General features: G+C 46.1%; 1 protein-coding gene across 6 annotated transcripts in view; it reads left to right on the top strand.

The window, feature by feature from the left end:
- Positions 1-13,455, top strand: part of MGAT5 (alpha-1,6-mannosylglycoprotein 6-beta-N-acetylglucosaminyltransferase) — a 327,080-nt gene that overhangs the window by 34,708 nt on the left and 278,917 nt on the right. For all 6 annotated transcript variants that reach the window (XM_077747860.1, XM_077747857.1, XM_077747859.1 and 3 more), the window contains exon 2: positions 11,796-11,845. The gene's annotated coding sequence lies outside the window, so the exon portion shown is untranslated. The remainder of the gene's footprint in view (positions 1-11,795; positions 11,846-13,455) is intronic.

Raw genomic sequence — 13,455 nt, 5'->3', positions numbered from 1 at the left:
GGGGTGAACGCAAAGGAACCAAGTTTAAAAGCCTTGCCAATTCTTCACTGCTGTGACCCTGAGCAAGTGACTGATCACCCTCACCCTTCATCATATGGGAAGTAGAATGGTACTCACCTCTTTGGGTTCTTGGGAAGATAACATACTTGTGAGAGCTGGTGGAATCCAACACAATCCATAGTTGAGATAATGGCTTGGTACGGACATTGAATGCCGGGTTTTGAGAAATGCATCGTGGTTGTGTAAGATGTTCATGTTAGGGACTCTGGGCAGCATACAGGGAATCTGTACCATCTTGGCAACTTTTCAGCAATTCCAGAATTATTCCAAAAGGAAAAGTGTATTTTATTAACATGTATTTATTTATTTTTTTATTTTTTAAATTTCTTTAATGTTTTTATTTATTTCTGAGAAAGAGAGAGACAGCGTGAGTAGGGGAGGGTCAGAGAGAGAGGGAGACACAGAATCTGAAACAGGCTCCAGGCTCTGAGCTAGCTGTCAGCACGGCACCCAGTGTAGGGCTTGAACCCACGAACCGTGAGGTCATGACCTGAGACGAAGTCAGACGCTTAACCGACTGAGCCACCCAGGCGCCCCAACATGTATTTATTTTTGAGAGACAGAGTGCGAACAGGGAAGGGGCAGAGAGAGAGGGAGACACAGAATCCGAAGCAGGCTCCAGGCTGTGAGTTGTCAGCACAGAGCCGGACGCGGGGCTCAAACCCATGAACCGTAAGATCATGACCTGAGCTGAAGTTGGATGCTTAACCGACTGAGCCACCCAGGCGCCCCAAGGAAAAGTGTATTTTAAAAAATGTTTGTGGAGCATCCAGCAAGGTGCTTTTAATAAGACCTCAATAGACGGTGTCCATTACTATAGTTACTACTACTGATATCTTGAAGGGTCATTTTAACCAATGTGTGTTGTCTGGCTGACTACTGTACAAATGGTAAATTAGAGGGCACCTGGGTGGTGCATTCGGTTAAGCATCTGACTTTGGCTCAGGTTTGGTTTGTGAGCTCCAGCCCTCCTGTGGGCAACCCCCACTTCTCCCCCTCTCTCTCTCTCTCTCTCTGCCCCCTCGTAGGATTCTCTCTCTCTCCCCCTTTCTCCACCCTAACTCACTTGCACACTCTCACTCCAAAACAAAACAAAAAACCCCACAAATGGTGTATTTTATACACCGCTATAATAAATTGCTAGCCAGTAGCTTTAAACAACACAAATTTGTTAACTTATGGTTCTGGAGATCAGAAGTCCAAAATAGGTCTCTTGGAGCTACAGAAAGGTTGTCAGCAGGACTCCATGTTTCCTGGAGGCTTTGGGGGAGACCCTTTCTCCCAGCTGCTAGCGGCAGCCCTGTATTCTGTGGCTCATCACTCCATCTTCAAAGCTAGTAAGCAAATCACTTTGACTTCTGGCCCCACCCTGACTTCTGCTTCTCTCACTCTGACCCTCCCGGCTCCTGTTTATAAGGACCTTGTGATTACCTTTGGTGCGTTTGGATAACCCAGGAGCATCTTCTCCTTTTACGATCCTTAACTTAATCATATCAGCAAAGGCCCTTTCACCTTGTCAGGTGACATGTTCATAGGTCCTGGGGGTTGGGACAGAGACGTCTGTGGGGGACCATTCTGCCCGCTGCAAGTGGTACCCGTCTTTGATTTCCTTCGGTGGAGTTAGTGCCTGGGGGCAGAGACAGGAGCTTTGCTCTCTGGCTGTTTCCCTTGGAGGGCTGAGCTCTATGTGGGTTGGCTGTGGAGGGTTCAGGTTGCTGCTTAATGTCTGGTGGATGTGTGTGCTGTACAGCTGAGCATAACGTTACTGAGTGACCATAGGGTTCCTGTTCTTCAGCTGTGGGCTTGATACTTTTGGGCACAGAAATGGGGACACCAGATACGTCTTAGCAAATTGTGCTAAGGTATGTTCTGTTGAGTCTGAAAACTGATAACCCCTAACCCCTTATAAGCACAGACTATGGGTCATAGATGAGGCTTGATGTCCCACCCCCTTAGTTCCTTGTTCAAGGCCATATTCCTACCGCTTCTCTTCCTCTTTACCCACCCCTCTGTCTATCTGGGCTGCCCATCGTGGTAGCCGCTAGCCACGTGTGCTAGCCACGTGTGTGCAGCTGTTGAGTACTTGAAATTCAACTCCTCTGAATTGAGCTCTGCTGGAAATGTAACATACACATTGAACGTTGTGCGGTGAATGTGCTAAGCACTAATCTAGGGAAATAAAGATGCTCATCGAGTTGTGAAGACTTGGTGTGAAGAAAGGAATATGAACAAGTTCATTAACGATTAGTATCAATTACATATTTTGCAATAATATTTTGTCTATATTGGGTTAAATACATTATCAAAATGAATGTCACCTGCTCCTTGTTACTTTGTAATGTGGCTTGGAGAATATTTAGATTTACGTATGTGGCTCTCATTATATTTCTTTTGGACACTGCTGGCCTAAATCCTACTGATTATCTATGTGTCTGTGTGTGTGTCTGTTATTTCTGCCCTTGTCATATAAAAGGCTTCCCCAGAACTACCCTCTCTTTCCTTCCCTTCCTCCCTCCTTCTACCCTTTAGTCTTTTTCTCTTCCTTCTCTCTCTGTTTCTCACTCCACACTCCTTTTCTGTTCGCTTGCAAGGAGCCTGCTAAGTGAATCCGCGGAGACAGGAGTGTTAAATCATTTGAATCGTGACAAGGTTGCTCAGAGAGAAAACCGGCTGGTGCTTTACTCTGGCTCATGAAGTTGGGAAGTTAATCACTATTTGTAGCTCATCTTCTTATTCTTCCCTCCTAGAAGATTCTGGGTTTGTTTATCTGTTTTGTTTTGGTTGGGGAGTGGTGGGATTTTTTTTTTTTTTTAAGAGCTCCCTCCTTCTCTCAACTGTGCCTTGAAACTTGCTGCTCTGGAGAAGGGCAGTGATCCTGGGCTTGCAAAGGAATCATCTGGGGAGTGAAAGTGCAGATTCCGGAGCTCTGTATTGCTGTTTTGCCCAGAATGAGTCTGGATTTACATCCAAAAAATCAGTAAACACGTGTGCCTGACTGGTTTCCTGGTACAGCCCGGCCTCATGTGGTGTGCCTCAGTTTCCACTCCTGCAAATGCCCACTGGCTTGCCAGAGCCACTGGCGGGAAAGGCTGATGAGGAGGGGCAGCAGCTGTTCCTGGGGGTGGGGTGGGGGGAGGGGTCGGCCAGTGTCATGGACACAGCTGGCCCTCCCTGTGCCCTGGCACCCAGCACCTGACGATGGCTTGTCACACCTAAGACGTCATTAGTGGTTAGCACTCAAGTGAAAGGTCAGCGAGGGGCCAGCACAGAGGTGATGCGCGAGAGCTCCATGGTTAGACAGTTGGGGTTCATGTCCTTGGCTGTGCGGCCTGCCAGCTGGGCGACTGTGTGGTTGTCCGGCCTCTGTGTCGCAGTTCCCTCTTGGGCACGTGGTTGTAGTCCCCGCACGGGGCCGTCTGGGAAGCTGCACGGGAGCCTGGGAGGGTGGGTGAACCCCCGGTGATGCTGGCCGCCGCTCTGCCGCAGGCAGCCTTCGCTGCTGTTCTCTGGTACTTCTGGGGAAGGCCAGGCCCCGGCTGCCCGGGAGGGCGCAGCTGCCTTCATGGTTTGAGCAAGCCGCACCTGCAAGCCCTCGGATGGATGTGGCCGGGGAAGACAGGGAAGAAGGGGCAGCTGGGGCCGGCGAGGATGCTCAGGGAGCTGCCTGGAGTATTTGCACGTGCTCAGTGAGTTTGCGGCGCTTCAGAGAGGTGGAGGCCCTTGGGAGGCAGCCCGCTCACTCGATCACTCACCTTGAATTCTGACAAGCTCCCCCCTCGTCCCAGGGCCTGTGTCAAGGGAGAAGCTTCTCTCTGCACCAGGGGACTTGGTAGGTGAGAGCCTCTGTGTCCCAGCAAGTCCAGTGCATTGAGGAGCCTGCTGGGCCCTGCCCTGGTGGGGGAGCCACGGGAAGGAGGTAAAGTCATTTTCCAGCTCTGTGCAGTAAAGCCGTGGCCGAGAGGACACGAATTTCTGGTGGGAGCCTGGTTACCTGGGAACTCCTCTAACTTCCGAGCACTGGCCTCCTGCCCTTCCTCTGCCCTCCATCAGTTGAGAGCTGGATCAAGGATTCCACCACCTCCTACCCCCAGTGCCCCATGGGCCCCCGGACAGGAGCTTGGAGGAGCAGAAAGAAACTAAGTAGCACCGGGGCCTAGGTAAGGGGAGAATGGGAGCTTTCGGCCTCTCTTTGCTCTGACTGCCCCTCTGAGTTCCCAAAACCTTGCAAATGGATCCGAAAAAGTTTTATATTTCTTCCCATTGAAGGGTCTGCTTCTGGCTGGGACTGCCTTTGGTGAAGTTTGTAACATTGTATCCACTGGAATATTTTGTGTCCTGTGGATTTTTTCTCTCTGCACTTGGGGCTCTTTTTTGTTAGACTGGTTTCAATCACAGATCAGTTTTTCAAAAAGTAACCAACAGTAGCAATGTGTTTTCCTTTCAAGAATGGCCCTTGCTAGTGTTATGTGTAAATATGAGCGGCTATGAATATTTAGAGATTGGCAAAGCTATAAAAATGAGGATGCACATATTAGCCCTGAGGAAATGAGTCTCCTTGCAGCACTCAGTGTGATTTTTATGCATTCCCTGTGTGAGGACCCAGGAGGTGGGGCTTGTCAGCCAAAGGCCTGCCTGGTTTATGAGCTTAAAGAATGTGACTGGAAGGAGATGACAGACCTGAGCAAGGAGCACAGGTTTTTTTTTTTTTTTTTTCTTTTCCAGTTGTGTTTTGTTTGAATTAAAATCCTATTTAGTAAATACCACTAACTGAGCTGCCCACTATGTACTGGGAACTTCAGATATAGTCCCTCATTTAATCCTTACACTGACTCTTGGAGATTGATTATCTCATTTTAGGGATCAATATACTGTAGCTTAGTGGTTGAATAGTTTCCCTGACGTCCCACAGCCACGACCTGAATAGAGTTGGGATTTGAACACAGGTGATTTGTATCCTTGTAGCCATGTTGTTTCTACTATGCTACATGTTCTCCCCCTTTTGAAAAATGTTTATTTTTGAGACAGCCTGAGCAGAGGAAGGAGCAGAGAGAGTGAGGGATAGAGAATATGAATCAGGCCCCGTGGTGACGGCAGAAAGCCTGAGGAGTGGCACAAATTCACAAACCATGAGATCACGACCTGAGTCGTTCAAAGTCGAATGCCTAACCACTGAGCACTCAGGCACCCCTCCATGCCCTCTTAAGGAGGCTTACTAATACAAGGAGAAAGAGTGGTAGAGTAACATTTATTGAACATCTGGTGGGTGCTGGCTGCTTTGCTAAGTGCTTTACGGTTGTCTCTTGAGCCGTCAGCACTCATGAGGGTACTGCTATTACCTGCGTTTCACAGAAGGTGAAAGGGAGGTGTTGAGGTGTTAAGTGCCTTGCCAGGTAAATGGTGGAGCTGGAATTCCTAAGGCAGAGGCAGCATGAGTCCAGAGTCCAGGCTCCTTCCACCATCATGGAGCCTCCCTGGGCATATGGTGAGGAAATTGTGTATTGAAGGGATCCTAGTGGTCTGAGAATCCAGCCAGAGTAATGGGCTTACAAGCATGCCCTGGAGCTCTTTTCGGTGGATTATCTAATGTCTGAGAAATGTCGATTTTGTGTAAGATTCTGGGTCCAACATGCTCCTCAGAGATCGGGAAAAGTAGGATGTGCCTTGCTCTCAAGGAGCTAACATTCGGATTTTGAGTGTCAGCACACACAGGAGCGGTCAGTGCTTGAGGTCTGGGAAAGTTTCCCAGAGTAGGTGTTTGTGTTGTGGGAAGGGTATGGTGGATGTGTTGGGGGTGGAGAAGACGTGAGGGGGACAGGGAGAAAAGAGACTAGTGGGCCTGCCAGCCCTTCCTGATAGAGGACGGCCGATGAGGCCAGGGTTTGAGCTTAAGCTACCTTGTGACATGGTGTGGGGGGTGTTCGAGGTACATCTGGCAGGTTATCAGGAATGGATTGAGGGGGAGGAGGATGAGACTGGAGAAGGTCCACCAGGTGCCAAGCTATTGTCATGAGCCACAGAGCAGGAAAGGGTTAATGCTGGAACTTTCTTTAGGTCTTGTAATTCAGTGGGCAAAGGTGAGTGATGCCCAGAAAACGGGCAGGGGTGGGCCTTACTGATGTAGCTGGGGTGGGAGCTCAGAGGAGAGAGGAACATTTATCCAGGATCAGATGACTTTCATAGGCTCTAAGAGAGGAATGTATTAGTTTATCTCCCCTTCACTCCATAGGAATGAATTGATTTGCATTTTTATTAGAAAACTCTTCACCTTGATTTCTTCTCCTAGCTCTACAAAGTTCCCATTCATTACTTTATCATCATGGGGAGAGAAGCCCAGATGTGATCTTGAGTGTGGGACTGTCAAGGGGAATTACCTGAAGGAGTTGGCAGTGAAGGTGAAGTGTAGACTTGGGTCCACCACGTTATAACCCATGCTGGCAGCCACGGAGCCTGGCTTGTCTTGGGCGAATTGCCCAGATAGCAGGGAAGGTGGGAGAGGAAAGCAATGAAGAACTGGCCAACGGAAGAGCTACTGCTACGTGCAGCGTACTTGTAGGTTGTAGTCATCAAAGGTCAGATCAGTGACCTTGATGTTTATCTGTGTTCTGTACCCCAGCTTTCTAATCTAATAGTAACCAACAGTATGTTTTCGGATCTTGGCCTAGATTAGAGCTGTACCCAGAGTTTCTCAAGTTTTTCATTCCTGGAAATCTTTGAAGTAATTCCTTCCAGGTCAGATGTCACCGAGGGGGACAGAAGCTCTCTTTCCTAGCCTGCTGTCAGACGGTCATTGTCACCAAAGGCTTGTCTCATTGCTATTGTCCAACTTTTAGTGACACAGTTGGGAGAGAGTGATTTGAGAAGTGATTTCCTTGCATTGATTTCTTTAATGATTAGAAACGAGACCAAATTTGGGAATTTTGTCTTGCCAACAAGGAATAGGGGAGATTAACTTCTCAAGGAGAGAGGGCTTCCATGAGGGTGTGCCTCAGGGACGCCCCTGTGTGAGTGGTTGTGTGTGTGACTGCCATTGCTGCTGGCTCTTTGCTGACCCAGAGTTGCGTAGAGTGGTTCTTCCCAAATGGAAGGGCTCATGATGATTGTTTCTGCTCATTACTCTTCTCCGAGGCCTGTCCACTTGCTTTATTTATTAGTCGACCAAATGACCTGACTTGTCAAGGAATGTTACTCCTTTGAGGATGAGCTCCAAAGACCCACACACGTGGCCACAGTCTGATGATGGGCTTGATGAGTTCTGTGGGGACGAGACTGCCCTCCTGCACCGTGCTGGTAGGTTATTAGATGAAAGGATGCTGTCTAGGAGTATCTCTGCACAGCACCACCCAGCAGTACTTTCTGCCGCGATGGAAATGTTACATATCTGAACTGCCCAATATGATAGCCACTAGCCGCGTGTGGATATTGGACCCTTGAGATGTGGCTGGTGTGTCTGAAGAACTGAATTTTTAATTGTATTTTGTTGTGATTTAAGTTGGGCCACATGTAGTAAGTGGCTACCATATTGGACAGCCCTGCTTGAGACCATGACCAGAGATGACTTGGGTATAGGTCTCAGTTGGGTGGGCTTGTTTGAGTGGGGAGGGTTAAGACACTGCATACTAGAGGGGACATTAATAGCATGGAATTGTGACACTGTCTTTAAATGTTGAGATGAAAACAAGACTTAGGTCAGTTGGAGCTAGAGTAGGCAGGGAAGTTTCTTAGAGGAGGATGGCATGTTTGTAGCTTTCAGGTCTTCTGGAATATTGTCTAGGCAGCCATAAATGTTCTATTTACTCATGCTTTGGGGAAGTAGTGTGGTATGGAAGACCCCAGGCTTGGGAGCTTAACAGATCTATGTGAAGATGGTGGTCATTTAAGCAAGCTAAAGCCTTAGTTTCTTCACCTGCACACTGTGTATAATTGTACCTCAAACAGCTGTAGTTATGTTAACTTATACAAAGTACCTAGTGTCTTGGTACCTAGCAGGTTCTCATTTAAAGTAGGCATTATTATAGGAGATAGGATTAGCATACATGTGCATATTAAAACTACATGTTGAGCCTATGTGTATGCTCCTTAAATCCTCTGAGGAAGGAGACCTGTCTCTCAATACCTATTGAGCTAGGAGTCTTGAAACTGTTGTAGAGAGTTTAGAAAGGACAAGGGTGTGAAGAGCCAAGTAATACACAGAGGGACCCTTGGAAAATTGAGAATTGTAGTGTGATAAATCACTTCATCTCCTGAGTCAGTGGTAAGGGCACAGGTTTATTGGTGCACCTTGCAGTCTTCAGAACTCCGGCCTTTACTCTACCCTCCCTTCTGGAAGAGTAGTCCCTGGAGTTTACAGCTTAAACACTCCGGGGTTTCTAGGCATTTATTTGCATGGCAGCTTAAACACCTCCTGGAGACGATTCCATTATCATTTCCTTATCTGCATTCTCTGTTTACTTGAACATGAGGTTGATTTAGTATCTTACAAGAACTGAACACTGTCTTCCAGACATCATTAATCTAACCTTTCTTATCCAGCATAAGTGTGAAATTAATCAAAAAGGAAAGGGAAATTAATAATATGCTGGTATTCACAATTCATCAGGAGACCTCGCAGCAAGTATGAAATTAACTTCTCCAAATTAATACACAAATCAACAAATTAAAGGTAGGGAAAAGGATTATTTATTATTTAGGAAATGCTCCTTAAAATGCTTCCTGCTTTGATAATTAGTTAGATGACGGGTAGTGTCTGGTGATAAGACCGTTGAATGTTGTGAAGTTACCTTGGCACCATAGAATGCATTAAAGAAACTCCACCCCTTTCTCCCCCTCCCATATTTCATTTAGATAAATGAGATACGCTGGATGCCTAATGTGTACTTGTTTCATGTCAATTGGAAAAGGTGTGCCCAAACACTTGAGTTTTGATCTCTATTTACAGTAAGCTAAATTTGATCCTGGGTTCTGTGTTTCCTTGTTATGACATGTGGTATGATCACTTTCAAAGGATACTTTATTGTGAACACATTATGGGAAAGAATGGAGTGTTATAATTATAACTCTCTATTACGGCTTTTGCTGAGCTTGATAAAGGACAAGCTTTTGTTACTGAATTGTTCCTGTAATTACAGCAGAAATAACAGGCAGCAGTCACCTTCCATTATGGGTGGGAAAGAAGGATCCTTCCTATTTAAGTGATCACATAAGGTGCTGAATGAATCATCATCAGCCTCATCGTGAGGAATTAAAAATAAAAGGAACAGCTGACATCATCCCATAGCAGGTTTTATGGATGCGAGAAATGCCAGATAGTTGGAGGAAAAGAGCTGTGTGTGGTGATTCCCCAGCCCATATGGAAGTGGTTCTTAAACTTGAGCTAACACCTGAGTCTCCTGGGCCCCAGCTTAGCATCTCTATTTCAGGAGGGGCGTGGTGAGGTCTGAGATTCTGCATTGCCACCTTCGCAGATGCTGATGATCTTGCTGGTGTGAGACAGTGTGTTGAGAACCTATTTAGGCCAAAGGACAGAAACAGGTGTAATTTGGGAAAGTTAAACAACTGAGTTCTAAGATTAATTCTTTAGCGCCTGTTAAATTAATCTTGATGCAAATACAGATTACTCTCAGGGAGGGGAAGCAAGCTTTGTCAAGGGCTTCTGCTCTTCCTGGCTTAGTGAGTGAGCCTTAACAAACAGGTGCAAAATGAGATAAGTGGTGTCCTGGCCCACTGTTCTCCTGTCTTGGTAAAATCTTAGATACTTAAAAAAAAATTTTTTTTTTTAATGTTTATTCATTTTTTGAGAGACAGAGCGTGAGTGGAGGAGGGGCAGAGAGAGGGGGAGACACAGAATCTGAAGCAGGCTCCAGGCTCTGACCTGTCCGCACAGAGCCTGATACGGGGCTCAAACCCACTGGGAGATCATGACTTGAGCGAAAGTCAGATGCTTAACCAACTGAGCCACCCAAGCGCCTCTAACCTTCCATCCTTCTTCAGTAACATTTCTTTTCTCTTCTTTCTTTTTTTTTAATTTACATCCAAGTTAGTTGGCATATAGTGCAACAATGATTTCAAGAGTAGATTCCTGAAGCCCCTGACCCATTTAGCCCATCCCCCCTCCCACCACTCCTCCAATAACCCTCTGTTTGTTCTCTGTATTTAAGAGTCTCTTATGTTTTTGTTCCCCTTCCTGTGTTTATATTATTTTTGCTTCCCCTCCCTTATGTTCATCTGTTTTGTATCTTAAAGTCCTCATATGAGTGAAGTCCTTATATTTGTCTTTCTCTAATTTCGTTTAGCATTATACCCTCTAGTTCCAGCCACATAGTTGCAAATGGTAAGATTTCATTCTTTTTGATGGTTGAGTAATGCTCCATTGTATATGTACACATACTACATCTTCTTTATCCATTCATCTGTTGATGGACATTTGAGCTGTTTCCATACTTTGACTGTGGTTGATAGTGCTGCTATTCAATAAACATTTCTGAGGCAAGACTGCTGGATGGAGGTGATGTGTTTGGAATGACTGCCGGGTGAGCCTCTTCTCCCCAGTTGCACCAGTGCATGGCTCTCTGGTATTGCTCAGAGATCGTTGACACATACACAAATGTTAATGCCGCGAAAGCTAGGTGTATGCTGTAGACCCTGTAACGATTTTGATGTGAAAGATTTTGATTTAAAAAATAACCAAACTCGGGCCACTCGGTTAAGCTTCCGACTCTTGGTTTCAGCTCAGGTCATGGTCTCCCTGTGTCATTGCGGAGTCTGCTTGGGATTCTCTCTCTGGCCCTCCCCTGATGGTACTCTCTCTCCCTCTTTCAAAATGAATACTTAAAAAAAATAACCAAACTCAGACATTTTCCATCAGAAAATGATGCATGTTCTTTCATGAGGTTCCTCAGGGGTGGAGCAGTTGGTTCGTCTTAGAATCTTTGTGGGCAGTGAGCTTGAGGATGGCTCTGTGCAGCATGGTTTTGATTTTTTTTCCTCCCTCCTCCTTTCCCCTCTCTCCTTCCCTCCCTCCCTGCTGAACTATTTCAGTTTTACAATTCTCTGCTGACAGATTCCAGGAATATCAGAAACATGCAGCATGTATCTGTTAAAGGACATGTCCCCCCCACCCCATTTCTTTTATTAAGGAGTATTAGAGAGGGAACATACTAGCTTTATCAGAAGCACATAGATCTATTTCTAAAATGCTTTTTACTTTTTTCTTCTTCAAGGTGAAGTGGCTACAAGTAATGTGTTACATTTGAATGAACAGGCTTGTAATTCAATTGGGTTTATCTTCTCTTGCAAACTCCTTAGTTTTTAGTAATAGAGCTATCTGTTTTTAAAATTGTGTGTATACATATACTTGGAACTGTGTGTGTATATTAATGCAGTCTAGTCCGGAAAGCATTAGAACTGGTAAAAAGCTTGGGTTTAATGCCTCCTGAGATTTGGAGAAGCTCCATCATTGCAAAAGGCAGCCTTACTCCTACTGAACTAATAATGGATGGATTTGGATCACATGCGATCGTATAATTTTTTTTTAGCTAAATGCCTTTGGGTGTTGAGGTGATTGGGCCTCCCAGATGGCTATTTTTAGGCTATCTCTTTTTGGGAGTCGATGTTGAAAGGCAGCTGGGTTCCAAAAGGGGAGAAGCAAAGTCCATAGAAAGTCTATGTCAACCTGTTTGCAATAGATCGAGCTGTTAAAGAGGAGGAACTTAACAATGTCTTTGTGCTTATGATTTCAGGAGTGACTACTGTTCTGAAGTGGACATTGGAGGAGGAAACATTAGGCCATGTGAGTACTGAAATAAGCAGATACTCATGTGGCCGAGCACAGACCCAGGACATTTGTCGTTTGGGAGGGAGAAGACCAAATAGTTGAGTCAGATGTTAGCATTTGGAAGTGTCATAATACAGACCCCTAATCCCAAAGGACTCCAATCCCGAGGGGATTTGCCACTCCAATCCTGAAGGGATGTCTCTGGCTCTCTGGTTAAGGCCTGGTGGAGCTTCATCTTTTGGGATGATTGGGCAAGGATATTTTCGCTGTTTAGAATTAGTCAAGTGACTGGACCAGAAGTCCACTGATCATTTTATTCAGTTGTTGATCATGGCCAGCGACCCTGACATGGAATGGGTGGCTTCATCAGAGCAGCCCAACCCAAACCTGACACCGAGGGTCATGATGGGAACAGAAGTCAAACCAATGAATTGGAGTATGATTCCTCAAGACTGCATAGTCTCAGAACTGACCGTATCAAGGAACCATTGCTCAAGAAGTACATGTTCCTAACTCCTCAGTTCTGAACATATTTTATGGAGGAAGAAATTTGCTAAGTACTTCCTGATTTGAACTGCCTGAATAGCCCGTAGGGCTTAGAATCAGTGTCCAGGCTACCCTTGAGGATAAATGAGATGTTCAGCTTGGGAGCAAAGTATTTGGGTTTCACAGCCTGAGAGGATTTGGGTGTCAAGGTTATGGGGCTAACAAAATGAAACATTAAACATTCCTAATTCCTGTTTCTTTGATGTATGTGGGTCTTTGAACACGCTTTGTCTCTAACAACATCACAGGAAAAAAAAATACCGCAGTGGGGAAAAAAACACCCCAGCAACTCACAAGCCGACGAATGTCTGATAGGAATAAAAGCGTTAACGTTAGAGCTAGAAAATCATGTGACCATGTGACTTTTATCAGAGGCTTCTCTCTAGCCGTCACCTTGAGGGTTTGTCCTGCCGGGAGAAACTGGAGAAACCAGAAGTGTTTCCTTCGGAACCTCAAAGGGATTCTGAATTTCTGAAGCTGTGGGATTTTGCCTAAGATGAAANACCCCCCCCCCCCCCCCATACACACAGCACTTAATGGTAGTGGGACTTCATTTCAGCAGCTGGACATCTGAACAGCGTATCTTCAGGAGTGTGTTTGGAGAGGAGTGTACTGCTGACAGAGCATTTGGTTTACTGCCCTCTAAGACTCGGCAGGCAGGGCAGCTGGGGGCAGCAGGCTAACATCCTGAGACCTGGAACTGGGTCTCCGGTCCCCGATTCCCAGTTGCTGTGGCTTATGCTGTGGGAAGGATGAAGATCTTTTCTGCCTTTCCTGTGCTGTGAATCCCCACCCCACCCCCCTCGCCATGTCCATGCATGCCCTTCCCTCCTGCTCTCAGCTGTGCGCCGTGTGGGGTTGACAGCCTTCGTGGAGCNGGGAAACTGTTGGCTCCTTTGGGAATATCTACTGAAAGAGCAGCTGTCTGTCAGCCTCCTCCGGAGCCGTCGAATTGGGCTACTGTCAACCTGTTGTTGGAAGGTTCCCAACACAGCAGACGTGGCTGTCATTGACATTTATAACTGGGAACCCATATCACAGATGAGTTTGCTTTTTTTTATTTTTCTTAAATTTTATTT

The sequence above is a fragment of the Crocuta crocuta genome, unplaced genomic scaffold, assembly GCF_008692635.1.
Source record: "Crocuta crocuta isolate KB4526 unplaced genomic scaffold, BGI_CrCroc_1.0 scaffold427, whole genome shotgun sequence".
NCBI lineage: Eukaryota > Metazoa > Chordata > Mammalia > Carnivora > Hyaenidae > Crocuta > Crocuta crocuta.
Note: the sequence above shows the minus strand (reverse complement) of the source record. Positions and strands in the feature narration are given on the sequence as shown.